Consider the following 22094-nt stretch of genomic DNA (forward strand, 5'->3'; position numbering starts at 1 on the left):
TTCAGATTGACCCGGCCTGGAGAAGGTGAGGCCTAGCGGGTGGAGAGAGGCCCAGGCACTGGCTGCAAGAGGGGTTCTGAGCCGGGTGGAGTAGCGCTGGCCTCCCCGGCGAAGCATCGGCGTACGCCCGTGACCAAGGATCTAGAGTGGGCGTTGCGAAGTGTTGTGACCCGGTGTCCCCAGGCACGACGACTCTGAGGTTACACAGGTCTGCGTAATAGGCCACAATTTCAGGGGCGAGGTAACACAGCCAGCAACGCAAACCGAGACACAGACAGATTTGAAGGGGGCCATCTACCTGAGGTAGTGGGGCATAAGCCAGACACACCAACTGGACCCCACATGCAAAGAGCCCCAGTGCATTCGCCAAGCCACAAGGGACAACCGGTAGCACCAGCTCCATACACACCAAACAAGGGATATAAATACCCGGTGCTCTGAATCTGCCGGAACATACCTACCTAGCGGGGCCCCAGAGAGAGGTACTACCCTAAATGCAGAGGCGGCCCCCGGGAGATCAGCAGCACAGAACCGACACACAGGGCACAGCGGCGAGGAGGGAAGCATTATAACCTGTGCAGGGATCATCTTCACGACCACTCTGAACTTGGCACAGTCCATCGTAGCCATGACCTCACAGCGGGGAAAGAAGGACAAATCGCTGAAGGACATGCTAATCAAACCCCCACAGGCTGGTCTAGAGTCAAATGGGGCGGGGGCCCCGATTACCCGCTCCTTTTTGGAGACACTGTTTAATACCCTCCGTGACGACTACCACACTCTGAAAGGTGAAGTGACAAGGGAAGTGCGAGAGATCCGCTGAGACATAGACGCCATAGGAGAATGAGTGGCCACAATCGAGGACCAAGAGCAGGCCAGGGTGGAGGAGGTTATGCAACTCCAACAGGAGGTGATCCGGCTGCAGAAACAACAAATAGACCTCCAATCCCACATGGAAGATCTTGAAAAATGCTCTCGGTGGAACAACGTCCGCGTGAGGGGAGTTCCATCAGAGACAGAAGGGTCAGACATGGTCTAATATCTACAGGGTATGTTTTGAGATATCCTTGGAGCCCTGCCGGACCTGGAGATCCGAATTGACAGGGTACATAGAGTGGGGCGGAGACGGAGGGTCCCTGCGCCGCCGCCAGACATTCTAGCCTTTTTACTAGACTACCCCCTCAAAGAGCACGACCCTGTGGGAGGCTAGAATGAAACAACCACTTCAATACCAAGGTCACTCTATCACTCTCTACCAGGACTTAGCAGCTATAATGCTTCAGAAACGGCGGGAATTCAGAGTAGTGACCTCACATCTATGGGACAAAGGTGTGATGTACTCCTGGGGCCATCCATTTCGTTTAATCTTTAAATGGGAATGAAAGTTACACCAGATTAGGTCACTGCAAGAGGCCTGCAAGTTACTGGGCCTGGCAATCCGCAGCCCCTAGGAGAAAGTGGTTTCGAGTCAACGGCCAGCACAAGAGCGATGGCACAGAGTAGGCAGGAAACGTTCCTTTTATACACCCCTAGGGCCTGACCCTACAACCATGGCGCAAGAACAGCAATCAGCGTTGGAGTCCGTCCTCAGGGATACAACCTCACAAGACACCTCTTGATCATAGTGTGATCGATGGCAAGTAAATATAGAGCGAGGGGGGGTGTTTGGGGGAGGAGGGGGCAAGCAGGTTTATTTTCTTCCTTTAGGCCAAGACATGTCCCATATATCTTCTTTTTCTATGTGCACGCGATCAAGCCCTGCAGGCACTGGACATTTTGGAGGAGTGGGGATTCTAAGTTGGGGTTAGGGAGGGATGGGGGAACTGGTGTGCTGAACAGGGGGATCCAAAGGTGCAGGCAAGAGGCAAGGCTACTTAACAATAAGGAGTCAGGGCGCATTCGAGCCGGGAGGAATGGAAGGAACACGGGCGCAGCAACCAACTCACACTCACACCTATACCACATGACACACTTGGCGTTACGTATCATTACTCTCAATGTGAGAGGTCTAAACAACCCTAACAAGCGGAAAGCTATACTGTCATACCTTGACCACTCGGGGGCAGAGGTGTGTCTCCTACAGGAGACCCATTTCCTACCCAAGCATTGGCACCGGATGAAGTCCAGAGCATTTCCGGAACAGTTTTTCTCTTCCACACAGAACATGAAGGCTGGGGTGGCCATATTAGTGGCTAAGGGATTTGCCGGGAAAGTGGGGGATAAGGTGACGGAAGTCATGGGGCATCTTGTAGCCTATAAGCTGTGGGTGGGGGGCTCATCCCTGGTAGTGGGGTCCCTCTATGTGCCCAACTCGGGCCAAGAAATGTTTCTGAAGGCAGCCCTATCTGAAGTCTTAAGTGCACAAGAGCGGTGGTCAATTGTGGGGGAGATCTGAACTTAGTAATGGAAACGGCAGTAGACAGATCCAGCCATAGGTACAACCAGATAGGGACACTATCCCCAGAAGGGCGACAATGGTTGCAAAGCAGAGGGTTCATAGATCTGTGGAGGGCGGCTCATCCTTACGCCTCTCAATTTTCTGTCTACTCAAATGCTCATCACACATACGCCCAACTTGATCATTTACTGGGCACGACGGAGCTGAACACACTGGTAAGAGATGTAGATATTACGCCAGCGGCATTATCGGATCATCATGCGGTAACTGCGACCTTATGGGTGCCTCATTCGCGTAGGAAATTTGGGGGCTGGAGACTGCGAGAGGGCATGTTGCACAAAGCAGCGGTACAGAAGCAGATCTTCAAATGCTTTACAGATTACCTCTCAAAGCAGTGGTGAGGGGGGAGCTGATAGCGATCTTGGCAGCTGAAAATAGAGACCGCAAAGCTAAGAGAGAACAGCTTACATCACAGGTTCTCGAACTGGAGAGGGTGCACAGCAGGACTGGGGTGCCCAGAGTTTGGCGCCAGCTAAAGGCGCCACGGGCCAAACTGGCGGGGCCTGGATAGAGCTGAGTATGCAGCGCTCAGGCTTAAACACTCCTACTATATCGGGGGGACAAAACAGGGCGCATTCTGGGGAGCAAGCTGAGGGCTTGTACCCTACAGTCCGAGGCCCACTCCCTCAAATCGACCAATGGGACAACGGTAGAAGGCGATGAAGAGATAGCGCAGGTCTTTCAGACATTCTATGCAGAGCTTTATCGCAGGGAGACCCCTCCACCCTCCCACATCACTACCTACCTCCAGGGTGCGCATATAACTGCACGAGAGCCAGGGCATGGGTACACACTAGAAGCGCTCATACGAATAGAGGAAGTTAAAATCGCGATTTCACACCTCAAACCACTGAAGTCACTGGGACCACCCGGCTTTTCAGCTGGGTTCTTCAAAACATTTTGCCAAGTTCTAGCTCCACTGCTGACTAGACTTTTTAACTCCTTTTCTGGACCAGGAGCGATCCCACCTGACATGCTAGCGGCCTCTATAGTAGTGCTACCGAAACCAGGAAAGGATAAAACCCTATGCGACTCTTATCGCCCTGTGTTACTGCTCAATGTCGACTTGAAGCTGTTCACAGGAGTGCTGGCAGCTCGGCTGGGCCCTCTTTTGCCGGGCATCATCAAGCTTGATCAGTCCGGCTTCATCCACAATAGACATAGCACCGACACCACCAAACGCATTTTACACTTAGTCGACAAAGCCCACCGCACTGACATGGACACTCTTCTTCTATCGTTAGATGCCGAGAAGGCATTTGAATGCGTTGACTGAGACTTTTTAGATAGGACTATGATCCGGCTTAGGGGAAGGTTAGGGGCTTGGATATTGAGCTGCTATAGCAGGCCCACTGCAACTATCAGGGTGAATGGGGTAACATCTAGACCCTTCGAGATTCAGAGGGGGACCCACCAAGGCTGTCCACTGTCGTCTCTCCTCTTTGCCCTCTACATTGAGCCACTCGTCTAAAAGATATGAGATAATCTCGACATACTGGGCATCCCATTTGGAGGGAAAAGACATGCCATGAGTCTATACGCGAATGATATCATTGCCTCACTCGAAACGCCAGCGTGCTCAGTCCCAGCATTTTTACGGGAGCTAGAATCCTTCGGCCAGGTCTCGGGTTTCAGGGTCAATGTCGGGAAATAGACAATTCTATGGCTGATCAGGGAGGCAAAAGGCCCGTCCTGGGTAGTGCCCCTTACGTTGGAATACAGACTATGTCCTCTATCCCATACTTGGGAATTGAGCTGGCACCATCAGTTTCCCAGACAGTTACACTCAATTACACCAAGCTAATGGCCCAGATTCTTAGGGGCATATTATCAAGGGATTTATCTCCGCTTTTTTGGCTTTAAAAGCCAAGAAAACGGAGATAAAATTATCTCCCTATTACCTAGCTGTCGCTAACACCAGTTAGCGACAGCTAGTAGGAGATAGCGACCATCTTGGGCCCCGCTTTGCATGTCAGAGAAATTTATCACTAATGACATGCAATGGTGGGCGTGCCAAGATGTTAGCGACTGGAAACAGTCGCTAACATCGCTATCTCCTATTACCAACTTTTGGAAATATTCGCGCTAAGCGCGAATATCTCCAAAAGCTAACACCTGCCCTGAGCAGTTCTTAGCCATGTTATCCAATGGGAGGTGGATAACATGGCTAAGAGCATTTGGTCGGTAATGCATGAATATCACTGACTTTTCAGCGATATTCATGCATTTGGGCCGATTTTTATCGCTTAGGAGATAAACCTTGATAATATCAAGGCTCCTAAGCGATAAAAATCGTCGCTACACGGCGATAAAATTATAGCCGCTAAGCCAACATAGCGATAATTATCGCTAGTTGTTGGTAATATGCCCCTTAGAGACCTGCGCCAATGGAAACACCACCAATTGTCCCTCCTGGGGTGATTAGCCGCGATCAAAATGTCCATCCTTCCTAAAGCCTTTTACCTTTTTCAAACTATCCGAATTTGGCACCCACCAGGCTCTTTACAGAAATTGCAGCAAGCAATAAAACTGTTTGTCTGGGCGGGATGCGAAAAGCATTGGGCTATTACTGGGGACCCCGAATGTCCTGGAATACTTTAGAGCTGCTCAACTGCGCTATCTTGTAGAATGGAACAGAGCAGAATCCGAAAAGAGATGGCTGTTCCAGGAAATAGCGCTGGACCAACTCTTGCTGTGGAAGGTCACATTTCTCAAAAGCGTAGACCGTCCCCCTAACCTCAAGGGCTCACCCATCACACACACATTGCTCAGGGTCTGGGACAGGGTCGCGGTCAAGCGGGGAATGACATCCTTTCCCTCTCCTATGGCTACCATTCTAGATAACAACGAGTTCTCTCCAGGGGTAGATAGCAGGGCATTTTCGAGATGGAGGGAGCCGGAGTGCAGATCAGCAGGACACTTCTTTGATTTTAGATCGGACTACTGGGCAGTGATCTTAGATGATTTAGATCTGCACTTTGAGACACAAATTCCAAGGTTCCCGGTCTACATAGTGCTAGGCTTGCCCAACCCCTTGACGTACCAATTAAGATCTAGAAGGGGGAAACAGATGGGGTAGGTGTTGGGGGCTGCACTCCAAAACATCTTATCGCATTGGGGGACATAGGTGAAACCGACATATTTAGGGAGGCTGCATAGGTTGTGGTACATAATGGGGATGGAACGAGTGCAGGCCTCTCTCACCAACTCGATGACAAGCTTTAATGAAATCTGGCATCCGATAGTCTCATTGCTGGCATCAGAAATGAATGAGATTACGTGTCCACGATACCTTTGCCTCCTCCGTTTTAGGGCACTGACACAGCATCTAAGTCAGATTGAGCTACAGCTTCGCCCACGCCAAACACAGAGCTCTAATCAGTTAGGCCTCAAGCACACCAATTCGAGGGAGGGAGGAGTGCCAGGGGGGTTGGGGTTGTTTTTCTTTTTTGTTGTATTTTTATTTCTATTTTAAATCCGGCATTGCTGTACAACTCTGTGGGCATAAGATTCCAGAACACATAGAGACTTTACGGACTATATGGTAGGCTCTATTGGGGCCCAGCGGGTGTGTCTACGCACAGCCCTCCATGGATGGCACATATGCTACAGAAGGCGCCGCAATGTGGAAGCATGGCTCAAATTTCTGGAAATGTTTGTTATCATGTTATTGTAGAATGTCAATAAAAACAAAGTTAAACATAAACACACTTTTGCAAAGCACTAGGGGTTGACTCGTGCTGCAGTTGATGTTAAGTTATGTTAAGTAGTGCTATGTTGGGGGCTTTTATGTTAATATTTACTCACAAAGTGTTCATTCACCATAAATTACTTGCTGCTGTGTTAGATGAGGCTGGCATAGCCTCCAAGGCATCCAACATCTGCTGCAAGCCTAATGATGCTGTATGATGCCAGTGTATCACTTTGCCAGCATAATGTAATAGCCTAAAAATTAGGAATTTATGAAGGTGAAACTAAAATGATTTAAAAAGCTAGTACACACCCATATCATACAACAGTAAAGGACGGAATCTTGCTGTGACAAATAGGTGTAGTAGAGCTAGATGTTGAGTCTCAGGTGTTAGAATAAAGGTCAGCAAGTAGATGGATCTGTGGAGAGAGTAAACTCAGTTTGTGAAAAGTAACATTGTCCAAATTATGAAATGCAAAATCCACTGTGCAGTACCCCTGGTAAGTGCACATTTATCCATGAGTGTAAATGTCACTGCCCTATGCACCAGATGTGCAAAATGTTGTCATAGTCACAAATTGCATTACTGAATATTGACAACAGTAAAATTATTTTTTTAATGTCTGTAAATACCTTGTCCTTAAATGAGCTTGCAACTACATAAAAACTCACTATTTGAAAGGGACATGTTGTCTGTGTCCCATCCAAATATCAGTTCCTTAGACGCTGGATTAATGTTTTGTGACCAAAACATTAAAAATGTACTGACTCCTGAATTACAGAACAAACTATTCACAGAAGATAAGGGGTCACTGTGGGACTCCTTCCCCTTTGTGAATAAAAAAAACGTTTGTTGAGAAGAAGGATGTGGTCCAGTGAACCACTGCCAACTCTTAATCAGGCTTTTAAAAAAAAAAGTAAGATTACAAACACGGTTATTTTATGAAAACTAGGTTACATTAAAAAAAAAGTTTACTTTTCTAGGTCGAAACCTATCGAAAATACTTCTTGGGGGCAATCTGAACGATTCCATGGGAATGTATTCGATCCATTGCTTACCATTGACTTTGTGGTTTGTAATTCACATTTTCTATTTACTGACTTTATTTGTTTTAGGCTGTCAAGCATGTCTTTGTCCATCCTGTGGAACATAGCCTGTTTTACCATTGCTCCTTTTTTTCTTTCATGAGTGCTCTTTTTCTTTAAAGAGGAATTTAAATTTCGTTCTTATGCTGTCACATTTGCTGTGCTTTCAAAGACAGAGGCCAAATGTCTGATTGTGTCTTCCAATTGAGCTTTGTTTTTACTTTTCTTTCTCTGTCGTCAAAGTGAGTGGATTTATGTGACAATCTTGGCAGACACTGAGATGTAGGAAAAGAAAGGTCTTTTTCCAGCACACAACAACATCTAAATGTCTGTAAATGAACTGTGCAAATATATACGTCAGAATTAGGAAAGAACAAATTAAGCACTTATTTAGTAATTATGAAGTGTTGTGTAAACAAATATTTTAATACGATCAAAACAAAAACACTAGTAATGCCATTTACACACCCTATAGTTTGTGCGATGTATATTTCTATCAGTATAACAGAATGTGCAATAGTTATGGTCTTTCCAATTGAAAATGCATTGTTTATAATGGCAGTGTGCTACCACACCATGCATACTCCACTTTGCGCTACTCCACTTTCCAACACTTTACTGGTGGCCGGGTCTGGTGGCTCAGTGGACTAATGCATCCATTGCAGGGGCCTGTGTTTGACCTCATGGTCACAGGTTCAAATCCCAGCGGGTCCACTCAGCCTTTCATCCATCTGAGGTTGATAAAATGAGTACCATTAAGTTCGGTAACAATAAACATCTGTTATTCAGCGCTGAGACACCTTCGGGTAATCGTGCGCTTTAAAAAAAAAACACCTGTTATGTTATGTTACTCAACTCTACATCACTCCACTCTATGCCCCTCCACTCTAGCACATTCCACAACACTGTACACTCTGCCTATCTATGCCACTCCACTCTACACCACTGTATGCCACTACCCTCTAGACCACTCTACTCCACTCTTCATTAGTACACCGCACACCACCTCCACTCAACAGAACTAGATGACACTCTATGCCACTTCACTATATTCTATTTCACTCTATGACAGTCCACTCTACGACAGTCCACTCTATGGCACCTCACTCTATGACAGCTTTATGCAACTCTAAGCTACAACACTCCATACCACTTTACTCCACTCTACGCTACACCATACCACTCAATGACACTTTACTCCACTACTAAATGCCCCACTCTAGGCCCCTCTACTCTACACCCCTCCACTCTACGCCACTTAACTCTACAGCAGTCCACTCTATGACAATCTACTCTACTCCACTCAGCTCCACTGTACTCCACTCTAAGCCACTCTGCGCCATCCACTCTTTCCCCCTCCTCTATGCCTCTGTACTCTATGGCATTCCACTCTTTGACACTCTACTCTACACCACTCTATGCCACTCCACACTATGACCTTCTACTCCCATCTACTTCACTTTACACCACTCCACTGTACGCCACTCACTGCCATTCCACTCTACTCCACTTTATGCCTCTCTACTCTACAACACTCTTATCTACACACCTCCAATCTATGCCTGTCACTCTACACCACATAGACCAGGACACTTCACTCTACAATAATCTACACCGCACTATGCCACTCTACTTTATGACAAGCTATTTCACTGCTCCACTCTATGCCACTTTACGTACACCACTATATGCCACTCCACTCCACTACATCATACCCAACTCTATGCAACCCTTTGGCTCTCTACTCTCCACTTTATGAAATTCCACATGACTCTCCACTCTACACACTCCACTCCACTGTACAACACTCTACTCCACTCCATGCCACTAGACTCTATGAAACTCTACACCACTCTCCTTCATTACTCCACTTATGTCCCTCCACTCTACACCACTCTCCAATATTCCACTGTGCACCACTCTACTCCACTCACTCCACTCTATTTCCCTCTACACAACTTCACTCCACTCCACTCAACCCACTCCATATCACTCCACTCCATGACACTCCACTCCACTCTACGATACTCTACTCCATTATTCACCACTCCACTCTATGACACTCTCCTATGTGCCACTTACTTTTAGCCATGCTGAACAGCAGCCACACTGGTGTACAACACATTGTTAAATTCAATAGCTCTTGCCTAGGTGAAACCTATTGGCTTTGCCAATGCTTGTTTTAAGTGTGATCACAGGCATGCTGGTCTTCTGACCCCAACAGACCATCATCCTTCTGATGGCATTCAGTTGAGTAAGTTGCAATTTGCATCCTACCTCATTAATGTTCATGAGGTAGGTCGAATTGCAACCCACACAGAGGTCGGTTTGCAAAATGTCATATTGGTCAGAAAAATACTAGTTGCAATTTATGGTCAGTATTTTCAGCAGCAGCCAACACAAACAAAATATGGTGCGGCAGAGGGAGCGGGAGGGGGAGCCCAGGAGGGGGAGCGCGGGGGGATAATATTAAAAAAATATTAATTCTTACCTGAAGCTCCCAGCCGCCTCGTGCCTCTGTGCTCCTCTGCTTTCTGGTCCCAGCATCCACTGGGACAGTATCAGAGACTCCCTGTGCAATCCCCACGCTGCTCTCATGCTATTACCAAGCAAGAGAGCAGCTCATGGCCTGAGTAGGCTGGTTTAACGAACATTCGCTGTGGCACAGGAAGCCTGTGCTGTTGCTCCAACCCGGCTGTGCAATAGCTGGTTTGGAGAAACTTATCTGCTCATGTCTGTTTAGCCGGCCTAAGACGGCCCACCAAACAGACATATGTACTTGAAAGGGCACATGCCACTCCATTCCTCCTCCCGTCCCACCTCTCCCTACACACTGCACTGAAAAAGAAAATAATAATAAAATATTGTTTTATTTTTCAGCTCTTGGCTCTGAGCCAGTGGGGTGGCGCTCCTCTGCCATTGTGAAGGAGCCACCGCTCATGTATTTTGCGATCAATGTTTTGTACATCAGGCCCTATGCGTCATATACATTCCCTTGAGAAATCCAGCTTGTGCGACAGAAATTACACTTTTAGGTTCAATCCAATCTGTCACTTCCTAGCGCAATAATGCCGTTTATGGCATTATAAAGCATAAAGAGGAGGCACTATTCAGAAGGATTGCTAAAATCAACCTTTTTGAAGATATGGATCAACCGAGCTTTCGGAAATGACTGCCTTTAAAAGTTAATACAAAATAAAGTGGCTTTTGCTGCAGCAACTACTTCTCACTATTATTTGTTAAGTAGCCCAGGTCTCTTAAAGTGCAGGTTTCCCAATAGTTGTTGAAAGCTGAGACTCTCCGAACCAACACTTCCATAATATGGTGCTCCTGTGGAATATGTAAAGACTCAGTAATGGCTCCAGTATGAACAGCATATAGGTTTGAATGTACTCTATGTACGTAGCTTCAAATGCCTCTGTCTTGCAGGTACTGTGCTAGCAAATTCTCTTGACACCAACCTTTTTAGGATTATTCCGATCTGCAGTTTTGAATATATGTTTCTTGCAGCAATTCTTTATGGAGCTTATGAAGGGTACAGGATGGGGAAAGTGGGGGGGGGGGAGATGATAAGGGTAGCAGATGATGCAAGACAAGATAATATCACAAGGTGCATACAAGTGTAGGTCTCCAATGACAGTAACATATAAGGTCTCATGGACCATGAATCACAAAACTTTCAACCGCATTCCAGGTACATTAGATAGCAAATTATACTTAGTAGGAGGTACATAGGGACTGGCCACAATGCCAGCAACACTAGCAGTAGCTCCTGGGCACATGTGCATGCGTAAACAATACCAGATTTCGGTTCTGATTATTAACACCACCTCATGTGAGGCAACACATCCGTATTGTGAGGCATAGACAGTGATAATATAGCCCAGGTGTATCACTAGTGCATGGATCAACACTATACAAATCAGGAACGATTTCCCACAATGACGCTACTTACAAAGCATATTGCTTAGAATGTACTCAAAAGCCCGTTGTTTGCTCCAAAGACTTATAATTGTGATGGATGACATAATTCAGTTCATCAGGTAATGATGTCCAGTTTGATCCAAGTAAATTAAGTGGCAATTTTTGCACTTTAGTCTTTAAGCACTAGACTGCATAATATATTATTATTATTAGTACTATTATTATTATTATTATTATTATTATTATTATTATTATTATTATTATTATTATTACTATTACTATTATTATTATTGTTGTTATTATTATTATTATTATTATTATTATTTTACTATTGTTATTATTATTATCATCATAATCACTATTATTATTGTTGTTGTTGTTAATGAGATAATAATACTAATAATAATACCAAAATCTATGGGATGCTTCTAAAGTTACCTATGCATAGGAATCACAATCCTCAATCTGATCTGATCTCATCAGCCTATATTTCATTCTATGGCAAACAGCCTATTGGTGTCTGTGGTTGGAGGGGATGCATTACATAGGTTGATAATAAATTCCTCAGGTCCAACAATTTTCATAAATAGCTTGGTGGGCTGTTTAGCATTTTTAATCAATGGCAATTCAAATTGTTCCAAATTCAGACTCACAAGTGGCAGCATGGGTACATTTGAAGTGTTAAACTTGGTTTTATATGTAGAGAATTCGGTAATGTTTGGGTCCCCATATCTACAAGATTATTATGGGGCATTTGCTTCATATATGTGGAATCTGTACTGTATAAACGTGTTTCTGTAAACTATTTCTGGGTTGCAAGATTTTTTTGGTAATGCATAGTATAGTTATTAGAAAGAAATCTTAGGTTTCTTTAAGCTCGAAAATATAGATTTTATTCTCAAAGAATTCTAAATTATATTTTTTAATTCTAAATTATATTTTGTATCCTTTATGGTGGTGTATTTTTCTGATTAACTAATAATCATTTAATTTATATAATAATGGAGGGTGAGAAATTTATTTTTGACACTTGTTTAAATCTAATAGATCTGTTTCATGTCAATCCTTATAAAAAGGTCCTTGTTATGAATAAATGTAGAAATAAAAATATAAACATAAATTAACAGGAACTAAGAAACTTACCTATCTAAACAAGAATTTGTCAACGACTGGCCAGAAATCTGTTGTCTAACGCTGTCAGGTTTCAATATGATCCGCTGTGTAACACGGCAATCACTAGCACCAAGAGGATTCACATCAGCGTTCCCCACACATACAAAATACACCTACCAGTCAACCACAGGAAGAAACTTTATATGGGTAAACATATCCAGGCATGTAAACTGTGGTGAGCAGGGAAATGGAAAGCAGGAAGTCCCTTTGCTGCAGAGCTTTGGAAATGCTAGTTCTCCCGAGGACGACTGAGTACAGGGTATAATTTCCAGGTTAGCAGAGGCTGAATCAGCCAATAGTGATTGTTAGGTTTGTTCCACTACACTCCAGTAGGCACCTGAGTGGCATCCCAGAACATTTGTTGTTTTTTACAGTTTGCTTGGTCCCTCAGGAAGTAGGCCTGACAGGCAGGGATCCTTCTTGTCCCCTTCGCTTCTTTTGTTTCGGTAGCTCTCCCATCACAGAGAGCAGAGGTAATGATCTGACTCCAACCAGTGTATCTAGTCAGGCCACCTGTAGCTGAGGGCCTAGTTAGAGGGCACCCACAATCCTCTAATAGTAATCCATGGTTAGAGAACAGGTTGCAGGTTGATGGTCATGTAAGTACTGTTAGACAATATCAAAGAAAATGTAATTTATTTATTGCCATACAGGAATCTAAAGGTTCACTCTGAGAACCCTGTTTAATTTGAGAACCCTGTTTAATTTGATGACTCCTGGATATAGAATAGTAATTCACTCTCTCTCTCTCTCTCTCTCTCTCTCTCTCTCTCTCTCTCTCTCTCTCTCTCTCTCTCACTTCGTCTCCTTGACAGTGTAAGCCTGAATCTGGAATTTACAAAGGCGAGGAGCGACATTGGGAAAACAGAGCAAAACAACATATAATCCTGATAAATCACGCTGGCTCTTGAAGACGCAGACAAAAGACTTTTGTTTCCACAGTCAAGTCCTAAACTTGCTCTTGTCTCTCCTACCATAATCAGTTGGTGATGACGGCTATTCACGCCTCATACCATGCATCCATTAAGTGTAGTGTCACAGATGTTCTATTTTGGCTCCAACACTTTTCATTTTTCTTAGAACCTCTCAGTTTTCTATCCATAGATTACTGAGTCATGATGCATACGGATTACAGTTACTCCCTGAGAGACATTCTTACTTACCATCAACTCTTGTCTCATATTAATCCAGATATGGATGGCCAAAAACCTCTTTATTGTAATTCGCCAAAATATGGAATTCACACCAAAGCACTAAAGCATCTTTGGTCCCGCGTTACCTAACAAGCTCAACCCGGATGGTTTACCCGTTTTTTCCACACTTCAATAAAATATCTCAGTGTCACCACGTACAATGCTCACTCAGTTGAGCCCTTCTGGCTGATGTTCCCCAGTTCTTTATTACCACAAACCATACACGTTTTCATGTCAAAGCTCGATTCCATTCCCTGTGAATAGAAAATAAACCACATATTTTTCGAAATGACTAAAGCTGGCTTCAAATCATATATCAAATTATGTATATAAAATCTGTAGCCTTACAACTTTCTTTATCTCACATATCAACCTTATCTGGCAAAATGCCTGGGTATAGCTGGAGAAAAGCGCGGTTTAATGAATATGGACCTGTGCAACTGTAAAACTTAAAATTCTAAATATATCTAAAAAAATAAAAATACAGTTGCAGCATTAAACGTCTGGAAAACCTTTCTCAATTACTGAGTGCTCAAATCCTCTATTCGTTCAGGAACAACTTGAAACTCGTCTTTTCTCTACGCACTGCACCTAAGCCTAATTAACTAGAACTAACTTCAGTCGCTTAGGTCTTGTTTGTTAGCCCTCTATTCTTTCTTACCTTCATCTCAGATTACTAGTTAAGGGAGCCATCAAAAGTAGAGAGAAACAAACAATTCTATTTAATCAGTCCTACAGCTCCTGATATTCACTAACAATAAGCATTCTAGAATATTGCCTTGTTTGCTGCCACTGAGGCACAGAGTCCACATTCACAAGTGGAAGCTGTACCTCAAGGAATAAAATATGTGAATGGATACCACCCCACTTTGAGTGCTGGTGAACCTTCAATGGATTTCACCAACCATGAATATCCGTATTACACCTCTGATACACACCTGCACAAGTTTCAAGGAAGGTGGCAGCGCCTGTTCATGGCCCATTTTTGTGGTAAATGGCAAGAAATCATAATGTGGTGATAAAGTCACAAACCTATTTGCGACTCGCACTGTCCCTCTAGTACATTACATCTGTGTATTTTGCACTTGCACACCTTTCAGTTTTTGTGCATCACAGGCTTCGCAAGTGTAAGACCAATTCATATGTCAGTTTGGTGGTTTTTAAACATAATTGCCACAAAGGACATTAGGTATTCCCTCTATATCTCATAACAATAATACTTTATTCTCTACACCCACACAACCACTACAGCAAACGGCCTTTACAACGCGGGCTAAGCCACGAGTGCCGTTCCCCCACAAGCACAACCATGCTTGGAGAGTGGTGCTGGGGCCGGGTTTTGGGTTGAGGGGGTAGTTTTCAAAGGTTGGGGGTAGTTTTTAAGGCTAGCTGGCCAGGGTTGTTTTCAGGGCTTGGGGCGGGGACGTTTTTAGTACCTGGGGGGTTGGGTTTGCATTTAGGGCTAAGGGGGTGTCGGGATAGTTTTTAGGGCTTTGGTGGTCATGATAGTTTTCAGGGCTTAGGAGGGGGTTGGAGATGTTTTTAGGGTCCGGGGGTAGTTTTTTCGGGTCAGGGTGGGGCAAAGTAGTTTTTAGGGTTAGAGGTACTTTTTAGGGCTGGGGGTCGGGTAGTTTTTTGGGCTGGGTGGTCAGGTTAGTTTTTCGGTGTCAGGAGGGGATGGGTTGTTTTTTGTGCTCAGAATAACACCTATATGCGTGCCTTGGCCACAAAGCGCTAGGTGGTGCACTGAATGCAATTTTATTACAGTTCAATGTTATCAACCTCTATATAGTGTCGTACAACGAAATGCAAACAAAATTCACGAGGTTGAATTCTCCCTTTGTGCATCCCTCTTGTGGAGATGCAAATGCCCCCTTTCCCAGTCCTTCTAGGTGTCAAACTACCTCCTCCTCGCTTCTTTCTCTATAGTCACATCACAGACTGATCTCTGCGGCCCTGTCCTTTATGTTTCACGTGAAGCTGAGTCCTATAGTGACCCTAAAGGCAGATAAAAGAATCTTATTAAGCTGACATTCACAGCACGTCCATAAGAGATGGCGCGTGAACATGCAATATTGCTAATATAAGCAATAATCACATTAGCAGACTATCAGGAAGAGTCTTCTCATTGCAGTCATAAACAACAGAATACTAAAGCAGTCACTTCGCATGTGTGCAGCACAGATTTATTGCATCTAGTGAAGCAGCCATATAAATCTTTCGAGTGCCATTGATTTCTGTTCCGGGTGGCCAGGATACTAAAAATTATCGCCACACTGCTAACTCAATTGAGACATGAACCGAGATGTGTTTTGATCGGCAGTATTTTTACACCGAATCTTTGATGGGTTGTTCCTCGTTAAAATGGATTATATGGGAGAAAATTGCTGTGTTATTCAATGTCCAATTGAGGTTGAAATTTGAAGGTAGCTATGTGTGTAGCACAAGCAGAAGTGACCGGACACTGACCTCCCTCCAGGGAGGGTGCAAGAGAGATAGCCTTGGACTTCAATCACAATAGCAATTTCCCTTCTTGAAAAGCATCAATGCACTCAATTAAACTATAAAACTTACTTACCAGCGTTTACAAATGTGCACGTACTGAACGGAGTTGAATGTGCAAATATTTTTCCAATAGCTGATGTTAATCAGAATAACATGTATAATGTGTGATCAAAAGCCTTTAGGAACTGTATAGGGCCAGATTACATATTCCCCCGATAAATAACGTGAAGATCCAATTGCCTCTGCCGCCAACTAGAAACAACATATGGTAACGGTAGTAGGTCTCGCCTATAAGTGAGCTATTGGCTTTATCAATTTCTTTTAGCCATGCTGCATAGCAGTGTGGCTGTTGTGCAGCATGACTGCATGACTGAAAGTTAGAATAAATGGCTCAATGGTGTGGCCAGCTTTGACCGTGTGAGATAGTTATCTGTTATCAGAGTTTGGGATTATCCTCTGTCTTCACAAAAAAGTTTCATGATCTTCTGTCAGAGCTGAAGTTCCCTTTGTGGCCTTGCTGTGGCAAATGGGACTTGGGGATCCAGGGGTGGGAAGAGTTAAAGGGAGGTAATGGTGACTTTAGGGGTGAGGGGTGCGAGAGGTGAGGGTGACTTGAGGGTTCACAGGTGAGTAGAGGTAAAGGGAGGAGAGGGTGACTTGAGGGGTTGGAGTGGGTACAGGTAAAAGGAGGTGATGGTCACTTGACAGCACAGTTGTGGGTAGATGTAAAGGTAGGGGAGGTAAGGCTGACTGTAGCTATCTGCTCACACAGAACCAGGACTATGTAACAAGTTTCAGCTGACAGCAATTTAGCTCGGTCCAGGTACTAGACCGAGTTCGGCCAACTGGGAGTTGTACCTTTCTGCCTTTGGTGCTGAGATGCAAGATCCTGTGTCAAGTTGCGTTGTGCTGCAGCACTTCCAACAAAGCCGTTGATCGGGAGCTGTGAGGTATTTAAATGTGAGGATATACGACGGGTTGCATTGCACTGCATTGGCTCCGATGGACACCACTCATTAGGAGCTGTGAGGTGTTGTGATGCAAGATCGGGCTACAAAATGCTACATCATTTCTGATGAAGCAGCCATTCAGGAGCTGCAAGGTCCTGTGATTTGAGGTGCTGTGTCAGGTTATGTCATACTGCGTCTGTTCTGATGAAACCTTCAGTTGTTCCAGGGAGAGTACGCTCTGACTCCAGCCAAGGGTCCAGGACCTGGGGGGGATCAAAACTCGCTCCAGCAGAGGTCAGCAGCAGGGCTCAAACAGATCCAGGAAAGTCCAGTTGGTGCTGGTCAACTGGGCAGTTGCACAGCTCGTCTCTAGAGCTTGTTGGTCTCCGGAGCTTTTTGTGTTCCTGTAGCTCAAACAGGAGGCCAGCCAGATAGCCCTTGGAGTCACTCTGGAGGTCCCGAGTACAAGGGAGCAGGTCCAGGCTTCTTTCCTCAGGCAAAGTGGTCCTTCTCACAACAGGGTGGGTTGGCAGAACTACTGAGTATCCCACAGGTCCAGCAGTGATCTGATCAGTGATTCTGAAGGTCATGTTTTTATAACTGGTGGCAGCCTCTGTATGATGAATACCCAATCCTACCCCAACACTGGTTCTAGAAATTTCTTTCCCTTCCTCCAGTCAGTGCTCCAAATTGTCTGGGGTGACAAAAGATGGGGCTGGTTTAGTGTGAGGTTCCTTTCTGTGTGCTGAAAGCAAATGTGCTGGAAGTAAAAGCCTTTTGAAGTGTAAAAGAAGTGTAAGTGGGACGGGGTACAGCTTTGGGCCAGCAATCTTGTTAAGACCTTCTCCCAGCCAAACTCAGGCCTCAATGTGCACTGTCTGGGGACAATACACATCTTTGAAGGAGGCTACATTAGCATGTGCATGAAACTGAAAACTCCGAGAAAGGCCTCAGAAACTTTGAGCAGGAAAATGTAAACTTTCAAAAAGTGCTGCTTCCCAAATTGTAATCTAAAATCTGACTTTGCCATTAAAGAGCATTTTGAAATGCTCTTCGTTTGAGTGAAAACATTAGTTCTCTATCTACTCCTAATCTTGGGTTAGCACTTAATAAATATAATAAGGTAACCCAGTGTTAAGCTAATGGAGAGATAGGCCTTACAATAGTGAGAAACATTGTTAGGAGTTTTTCCCCACCTGGACATGTAAAACTAAAACACACATGTCCTACTTTTTAAAATTCCATAGACCCTGCCCTATAAGCCTTTAGGGCCAACCTCAGTGGAGACTTTTTTCCCGGTCAAATGGGCAGTTTAAAACTGTACTACAGGCTGCTGTGGAAGGCACGAGACAAGGCTTAAAGGCTAGTTAAATGGGTGGTATAAAGAGTACTGCAGCCTACTAGTAGTTTATAGGCTCTGGACATATGTGATACCATTTACTTTGGGAAAAACTCGTACAAGTAAATTAGCTGTGCCAATTAGGTGTAGGCCAATTTACCACATTTTAGGGTGAAAGCACAAGCACTTTACCCGTTGGGATAGCAGGGAAAAAGTGCACGTAACCCTAAAAGCCAAACAAAACAGGTTCAGTAAAGGAAGGCTGAGGAAGGCCAACAAATCTGGAGTGACCCTGTTGAAAGTGCCAATGGGGTGGATAGAGGTAAAGGGAGATGAGTGTGATTTCAGTGTTATGGGGTTGGTTGAGGTAAAGGGAGGTGTGGGGATATTGAGGGTTCAGGGGTGTTATGGGGGTTTTATAGAGCACACTAATACCAAAAAGGCATCTTGGCTCTAGTATCCAAAAAATCCTGAACCCAAAGAGCTGAAACACGAGGGGAGAAATATACAGATTAACACCACTAGAATATAAAATTAAACTGGGGATTTAAAAAGCTAGGTTTTTAGAAGATTAGGTTGGGATCTCCAGTGGTCCACCATTTAGAGGCAGAGTAGGAAAACTTTCTTCCACCCCAGTGCACTTTTCTTATTTTTGACTTGAGGGTTTGTGGGCACAGAGTTAAAGGGAGGTATGGGTGACTTGAGTGATTAGAGGTGGGCAGATGGAAAGAGAGGTGAGGGTGACTTGTGGGTTGAGGGTTGGACAGAGACAAATAGACAGGTAGCTAAAATGTATGTTTCTGAAATTGGTCACATGCCACAAACCTTCGTTGTAGCGAGTTGTTAAAGTTGTCTTGCAAGCAAAAGAACAAAAGAAGTACCGCAATCCAATCGTAAGCAAAGTGGAAGACACTATTCAAGAAATTAATAAGTACTTAGGGCCTGATTTGGATCTTGACCATGCCATACGCAAAAGCAGCTGTCAGATGGAGGACAGCCAGTTTGCCCGCTGGGTCAATCAAGATGTGCCTTCCTGCCGACGTGACTGGCGGTAAAACCTCCATACCTGAGTTGTGTATTGGAATGGATATAGGCAGAAACTCACCTTTTCTCACTTTCACACTTCTATTTCCACCATGGACCCCGGGTGGGGTAGTTGTTTTTAATACTGAAGATTATAACAGGAGAATGTACAATCTCCTTGAAGTAAAGGAGCATTACTCATGTATTCAAGCGAGCAGTATTTCTAGAATATCTAAAGACTGCTCAGATCTTCTTATTGAAGCGAAAGAACATAATTGGATATGTGAAGAGGAATTCAAATTCCTTAATAATATTGAACCAAGGACTCCTGCTATTTATGGCCTTCCAAAGGTCCACAAGAATTTAGAAGATCCCCCATGAGACCAATAGTCAGCAGCATTGATTCCTTACTGGAACCTATTAGTAAATATGTCGATCACTTTTTACGACCAATTGTCTGTGATCTGCGATCTTACGTTAGAGACTCATCGCATATGATCTCGCTATGATCTCGCTAATTGAAGGAAAGAATTTCTGTGGAGAGACTCAGTGTCTGGTTACACTAGACATTGAGACTCTCTACACCAATATTCCCCCTACGGGATACGGCCAATGTGATTGATAGTATTCTAGAATTCCATTATCTTGGAGGAGCTAGTAGGGAATTTATTGTGAGATGTATAGGGCTCATTCTTATGAATAATGTTTTTTTATTCAGAGACGAATATTTCAAACAGTTGAAGGGGACCAGCATGTGGGCCACCTGTGCCCCCAGTCTAGCCTGCCTCTATGTAGGTGAATTTGAAGCCAAACATATCTACAACGAACTAGCCCCATTTTTCGAAAATGTAGCGGGCTGGTAGCGCCACATTGACAACATTTTTCTTATTTGGGAAGGCTCTACAGATCTCTTGAATGAGTTTAAATTATGGCTTAATCTGGGTGACCTAAATTTAAGATTTACATCTTCTTATAGTACCTCGAAGGTTGATTTCCTGGACATTACAATCAAAGAGGTTAATGGTGTACTTGAAGTGGAGTTATTTACTAAACCAACTGCTAAAAACACCCTCCTACATTTCTCTAGTTTTCATCCCAAGACCCAGAGAGAGAGAGTATTCCCTTCAGCCAGTTCCTCCGACTTAGGAGGAATTGTTCGGAATTTGAGGACTTCTATAAGCATTCTGAAATTCTAAAAAAGAAATTTAAGGATAGGGGCTATCCTAAGAAACTCCTTTCCCGCTCTATGAAAAGGGCTAGATTTTATAATCGTGTAGCCCTGCTAAACAAAGAAGAACATCACAAAGAGCCCCTTAAGAAGGTTGTTTTTGTAAGCCAGTTCTCGACCATAAGTAACCAGATTAAGAATGCTGTCAATAGAAATTGGCATATTCTCAATCACGATGAATCCATTAAACTTGAAAAATCCCTTTTTGCATTCAAAAAGAACAAAAACTTACGAGACCTTCTGGTGCATACATACAGAGAGGAAACACAGATCACTCAAAGAGCGTTAGATAATAGTGTAGTGTTAGGTAATTTTAGATGTGGAACATGTAATGTCTGTCCACAGTGCCTGCAGACAGATGAAATAAAATATAACAACCAAACTCTAAATTCCAAGAGCCTTAATAACTGCAGAAGTAGCAATATTGTATATTTTCTTCTGTGTCCTTGTGGCCTCGGCTATGTTTAGGAGACAGGGAGAGAAGCAAGGACCAAATTTCAAGAACATAGATCAGCCATAAAAACTAAAAAGATCACGGCACCTATAGTTGAACATTTTCTCGAAGTTGGCCACAGTGAGAACGCTTTCACGTGGTTTATTTTAGAGAAAATTAAAAGTGGAAAAAGAGGTGGCAATATACTATCTAAACGGAAGGCTCGTGAACAGTGGTATATTTCCCACCTCAATACTGTAAGAAATGGCCTGAATTCCAAGGAGGAATGGGAACGCCTTATTAGACCAATGTGAGTAGGTAATTGCCACATGTCTGGGATCAGTAGAGTTATCTGAATGTATCATATCTAGACTTATCTATATTTGAAAAGTAAAACTTCATAGTGCAGAATATATAGTAACAAGTACTAGCATATGTATGCTTCATTGACTGGTTTTATGGAAATGTCCTGATGTATGATATGAATTATGATACTTAATATGCTTGTTGCAGCAATACTTAATAGTAAAATATCGAATTATGTTTTGGGAACTGGAAAATAACCATGTGTGTGTTTTTTAGACATGTAATCGCTTGCCATCAAAAATGGTAGCCATCTTGAAATTGTGTACTTAACTCAAACATCATGTTACATGCAAAGAGGAATGTGCTACGACTGCTATGCTTTGTAAACTAGGAAATATGTAGACTTGTATTGTGGACCATCTTTGAATTACCACTACGATTTATAATAATTTGGCCAACTAAATGTGATGATATTTTTCATCCATGTTTTTGAAACTGTACTGTGCTCTATAGGAATATTGTTTTTCGCTCTCTTAATTGGGTGTAAACAATATTAATGGCATATATATGTAAATACAGTCTCCTTTCGCAACCTGACATACTCGTGGGACAGCCAGTAAGTCCTGTTTCTATTACCGCTGATATCAGTAAGGTAGAACCGGAAATAATCAGAAATGACCCGGAAGTTGTTAGAGCATGCGAAAAATGTCGCGCGTACAAGCGCGCAAAATTCAGGATATAAAAACGGTAGATTGCGGAATTGTCCCAGAATGCACTTTTCTACG

The 22094-nt window shown here is 43.8% G+C and overlaps 1 long non-coding RNA gene across 3 annotated transcripts in view; it reads left to right on the top strand.

Moving 5' to 3' along the window:
- The window catches only part of LOC144761601 (uncharacterized), a 301149-nt gene that overhangs the window by 277488 nt on the left and 1567 nt on the right, over window positions 1-22094 (top strand). The gene's annotated exons all lie outside the window — the stretch shown is intronic.

This window comes from Lissotriton helveticus, chromosome 6, assembly GCF_964261635.1.
Source record: "Lissotriton helveticus chromosome 6, aLisHel1.1, whole genome shotgun sequence".
NCBI classification, from domain to species: Eukaryota; Metazoa; Chordata; class Amphibia; order Caudata; family Salamandridae; genus Lissotriton; species Lissotriton helveticus.